The sequence below is a fragment of the Megascapheus bottae genome, chromosome 21 (assembly GCF_031878675.1).
Source record: "Megascapheus bottae isolate mThoBot1 chromosome 21, mThoBot2.hap1, whole genome shotgun sequence".
Taxonomy (NCBI): Eukaryota; Metazoa; Chordata; class Mammalia; order Rodentia; family Geomyidae; genus Megascapheus; species Megascapheus bottae.
The window spans coordinates 12,150,001-12,156,000 of NC_143529.1; positions in this window are offsets into that span (position 1 = coordinate 12,150,001).

A 6,000-nucleotide genomic window follows, 5' to 3' on the forward strand; every position below is an offset into this window, starting at 1 on the left:
AAGTGTTCAAGAAGACAATCTCTATATACAATCACTGGCACATAGATTTTAGAACATAATTAAAATTAAGCTGAGGGTTTGTATGTCATAGCTACCTATCAATCTATATAATAAAACTTCATGTCTGTAGAGTATATATCCTATCATAGATTGTTTTTTCTATGTATGTGGCACCAAGGAATTGAAGCCAGGTCTTCGTGCATGCTAGGCAAACATTCTATCACTAGGCCAAACTCCCGGCCCCCCATCATAGATTTTTATGTCTATGTAGTTATGTTTATATCTCCAAGACCATGTCCCTAACTTTTGGGTACCCAAATATTTAGTCATCGCTCTTGTATTGTTTGGATCTAATATTCACTTATCAAGGAGACTCTGCACCTTTTATTCTTTTGGTTTTGACTTGTCTCTCAACATAATTGCTCTAGGTTCATCCACTTCCCAGCGAATACCATTATTTTATTTTGTCTGTTGTTTATGTACCATTCCATTGTGTACATATACCACATTTTTTTGTATCCATTCATCTGCAGTAGGGCATCTGGGTTGTTTCCATCACTTGGCTATTGTGAATAGTGCAGAGATGAACATGGGTGAGCAGGTGTCCTTATCATATCCTGGGTTATGATGCTCAGGGTAGATGCCCAGGAGTGGTATGGCGGGATTGTAGGGAAGGTCTATTTTCTGTTTTTAAAGAAATCTCCAAACTGGAGTGGCTGCAATGCAATAGGGTTCCTTTTTCTCCACAACCCAGCCAGCATCTGTCATTGTCTGAGTTCAGAATCTTGGCCATTCTAATTGGGGTAAGATGATATCTTAGGGCTGTTTTTATTTGTATATCCTTTATGACCATGGATGATGAGCAATTTTTTTTTTTTTTGCCATTTTAACCTCTTCTTTTGATGAGTCTCTCTTTAGTTCCCTTGCCCATTTAATGATTGGTTTGTTGGGATTGGGGAGGGGATTAGTTTTTTGAGTTCCCTGTAGATACTGGATATTAAGCCTTTGTCTGATGTATTATTGGTAAATATCTTTTCCCAGTTGGTTGGCTTTCTACTTTAGTAGCTATGCTTTTATCTGTGTAGAAACTTTTTATTTTTAGGTAGTCCCATTTGTCGAGTCTCTCTCCAATCTGTTGTGACCTTGGGACTCTGTTCAAGGTCTTGCCTGTGCCTATGGGTTAGTGTCTCTCTTACTCTGTCATGTAGTAGTTTCAGGGTTTGGGGTCTGATATTGAGGTTTTTGATCCACTTTGAGTTAAAGCTTGTGCATGGCGACAGGCTGGGATCAATTTTTAGTTTTCTGCATGTGGCTGTCCAGTTTTCCCAGTAACAATAATTGAATAGGCTGTGTTTGTTCCACTGTATATCTCTGGCTCCTTTCTTGAATATAAATTGACTATAGGTGTGTGGTTTTATTTCTGGATCTTTTGGTCTATTTTTGTGCCAATACCAAGCTGTTTTTGTCATTATGGCTCTGTAGTTGAGTTTGTATTGTAATACAACCTGCATTGCCCTTTTTGCCTAGAATTGCTTTGGCTATTCTAGGTCTTTTGTTGTTCCATATGAACCTTTTGGATTACACCTTCTATTTAAGTCCTTGGGATTTTGATAGGGATTGCATTGAAAGTGTATCAATTTTGACAGCATGGCCATTTTCACGGTTGGTTCTCCCTATCCATGAGCATGGGATGTCTTTCCATTTCCTGGTGTCCTCTTTCATTTTTTGATAGGCTTTTAGTTTTCATTAAATAATTCATTTATATCTTTAGTCAATTCCTAAATATTTTATTCTTTTCGGGGCTATTGCAAATGGGATCACTTTCTTGATTTCTCCTTCCATTTGTGTATTGTTGGTGTACAGAAAAGCTACTGACTTTTGAAGGTTGATTTTGTATCCTGCCACTTTGCTAAAGTGGTTTATTAGTTCTAGGAGTTTGGGAGTGGAATTTATTGGGTCGTTCAGGAATAGGATCGTATCATCTGCGAATAGGGATAGTTTAATTTCTTCTTTCCCTATGTGGATGCCTTTGATGTCCTTTTCTTTTCTTTTTTTTTTTGCCAGTCCTGGGCTTGAGCTCAGGGCCTGAGCACTGTCCTTGGACTTTCTCAAGGTTAGAGCTCTACCACTTGAGCCTCAGCACCACTTCTGACTTTTTTTTTCTATGTATGTGGTACCGAGGAATCGAACCCGGGTTTTCATGCATGCTAGGCAAGCACTTTAACCACTAGGCCAAACTCCTGGCCCCCTTTGATGTCCTTTTCTTTCTTTATTGCTCTGGCTAAGGGTTCCAGCACTATATTGAAGAGAAGCAGAGAGTGCACATCCCTGTCTGGTTCCAGATTTTAAGGTAAATGGTTCTAGTCTTTCTCCATTTAGTATGACACGGAACAGCACATTTTTTGATGGTGCAATCCACATACTTTATTCATTTACATGCATGCCTTTTCTCCTTTCTTATATTCAGCAGAGATACTGGTACATAATAGGTCAAACTTCTTCCTTGATATAACCTACTTCTGTTATACTCAGCTTAATAGTTTTGGGGGGGGGAGGTGGAGTGTATATGTGCTAGAACTGAACCCTAGGCCTTATGCATGCTATGTAGGCACTGTATTACTGAGCTACGTACCAACTCGAGTCTGATTTTAAATCAGTAAGGCTGTTAAAAAGATAGGACCTGGAGTTTGGCTTAGTGGTAGAGTGCTTACTTAGCATGCACAAAGACCCGGCACAAAAGCCGGAAATGGTGCTGTGGCTTAAGTAGTAGAGCTCTAACCTTGAGAAAGCTCAAGGACAGCACTCAGGCCCTGAGTTCAAGGCCCAGGACTGGCACACACAGAAAAATGAATAAATTTTTTTTAAAAAAGAAAAGAACAAGAAAAAAAAGATAGCCAGGTACTGGTGGTTCATGCCTCTAATCTTAGCTACTTTGGAGGCTGAGATCTGAAGACTGTGATTCAAAGCCAGCCTAGGTGGGAAAGTCTGTGAGATTCTTATCTCCAATTAATCAAAAGTGGAGATCTGGCTCTAGTGGTATGAGTGCTAACCTTGAACAAAAAAAGTTCAAAGACAGTAGCCAGACCCTTCATTCAAGCCCCAGGACTGGTACAAAAGAAAAAAGAAATTTGTAACACAAGGCGAGAGAGCTGGTATTGGTGTTTCTGGACTCTCAGTGCTGGGAAAGCAGCTCCATTCATTTTTTCAAGTAGTCTGAGGAGCAAATGAAATGCATGTAAGTTATATTCCCAATTTCTGAGAAAAAGAAAAGGCAATGTATTGTATGAGGGCTGGATGTTCTAGGTTTCTGATGATCTTCAACCGTCTTCCTGTTTCTAGTAAAATATTGGTGCCTGAGTCACCCAAGGAAAGGAATTTGGCAGAAGATAGATCAGATGCAGTTCTTATCTATGACACCTGGATACCAATGCTATGTTCATCCTGAGGGAGAATGTGTAACCATGAATGAATTCTGCTGTCATAGCACCAGGATGGAGAATAAGCAAGGGTTGAGTTATCAATGTCTTTGCACCTAAACAGGCCTTTTTCATTGCTTAGGATATATGAATTCTACTTGATCAGCCTCAGAAGGCTGACATATTAAGCTAGGCACCAGTACTCATACATGTAATCTTAACTATTTAGGAGGCTGAGATCTGAGGATCATGGTTCCAAGCCAGTCTGGCAGGCAATGAACTACCATAAAAAAAGTAGGAGGTAGAGAGCTGTGGGTCAAGTGGTAGGGTGCTAGCCTTGAGCAAAAGAAGTGGGCCTTTGTTCAAGCCCCAGGACCAGCACATACACACACACACACACACACACACACACACACACACACACGCACGCAAGCAAGCACAAAGAAAAAACAGGCATTTTGGGCCTGGGAGTCTGGCCTAGGAGTACAATGCTTGTCTAGCAGGCTCAAAGACTCAGGTTCGATTCCTCAGTACCACGTGTACATAGAAAAGCCGAAAGTGGTGCTGTGGCTCAAGAGGTAGAATACTAACCTTGAGGAAAGCCCAAAGACAGTGATCAGGCCCTGAGTTCACCTGCCAGGACTAGGAAACAAAACGACAAAAAACAATACATTTAAAAATAACTACCCCTTAAGGCTAAGTCAGTATGGGACTGAAATAGGCCTCTGAATTCATCTTTCTTTCACAATAACTGGGATCCAGAGACTACAGAAATCATGAATTTAGCACAAAAAGCTATGTTACATATGAATTCTCTGACCTTTATTCATACATTTTGGCACTAAAACACACAAGTGTCATTTGAGTTATACTATATAACAACACAATGATAAATCCAAACTGATTTTTACCATTAAAAAGATATTTATTTAAAACATTTTGTACATTACATATGCATAAATAGCAGTTATAAAATATGGAGAAAGCTGAATATGGAGAGGTTTTATCTAAGGAATGTACTCTTACCTATAAATGATAGCTTAGGAAAAGGATATTTGTTTACTATGAAATCTGTATCTAATTTCTACAAGATCTGAAATGTATATACATATACATGTATTTTTTTCCTTGTTTGGTTGTTTATAAGCTCCAATTCAGGACCTGGGCAATGTGTCTGAGCTTTTCTGCTCAAGACTAGTACTCTACCACTTTTAGACACAGCTCCACTTCCACTTTTCTGAAGGTGGTTAATTAGAGGTAAGAGTCTCAGGGACTTTCCTGCCTACAGGCTAGCTTTGAATTGTGATTCTCAGATCTCAGCCTCCTGAGTAATTAGAATTACAGGGTGAGCCACCAGTGCCCAGCAGAGATCTGATATATCTTTCATATGAAATGTTCCATTAAAACTGCTCAATGATTTATATTAGCAATTTGTCAATATTTATATTTTTTAATGTTTGAAATATCTAGTCTTATTTTCTTTCTTTTTTTTGGTCACTTGTGGGGCTTGGACTCTGGGTCTGGGCCCTGTCCCTAAGCTGAAAAGAAAAGCTCAAGGCAAGGGGCCAGGAGTTTGGCCTAGTGGTTAAAGTGCTTGCCTAGCATTCATGAAGACCCGGGTTCGATTCCTTGGTGCCACATACATAGAAAAAAAAAAAAAGCTGGAAGTGGTGCTGAGGCTCAAGTGGTAGAGCTCTAGCCTTGAGAAAGTCCAAGGACAGTGCTCAAGCCCTGAGCTCAAGCCCAGGACTGGCAAAAAAAAAAAAAAAAAAAAAAAGCTCAAGGCTACCATCTTAGCCCTGGAACTACAGTGCCACTTCCAGATTTCTAGTGGTTGGAGATAGTCTTGCAGTCATTAGTGCCTGGGCTGGCTTTGAACCACGATCCTCAGATCTCAGCCTCTGGAGTAGCTAGGATTACAAGCCTGAGCCACCATACCCAGCTAGTCTTATTTTTTTGTAAATATTATTTTATCAGAAATGGAATCTGAGGCCTAACTTCTGTCCTACAGTCTTTCTCAGACACATTTTTTTCCTTTTTAAAATTGTAATTAATAGAAGGGTTACATTATATTGGCCAGACAGAAGGTACATTACTTCACAATCATTGCTACCCCTTCTCATGTTTTTGTTCCCATTTCCCTCCCCCACCACCTTAGGCGCTTTTTTAAAATGTAGCTACCAAACCCAAGAAATAAAAACCTGGGTAATTACTATATTTATAGAATTTCAAAAGCAAATGTTAACACAAACATCTTTAAAAACAGAAATGAAAAAACTAAGTTTAATTTTAAAAGTCAGCATAAAGTAGAGAAGTTAGGCCAACACTGTTTCTATTTATTATTATTATTATTATTTTGCCTGTCCTGGAGCTTCAACTTGGAGCCTGGGCTCTATCCCTGAGCTTCTTTTGCTCAAGACTAGTACTCTACCATTGAGTCACAGCGCTACTTCTGGCTTTTTATGTATATATGGCTCTGAGGAATCAATCCCAGGGTTTCATGCATGATAGGCAAGCACTCTATCACTACGCCACATTCCCAGCCCCCAACACTGTATTTTATAAACAAAAGAGAAAACAGAGA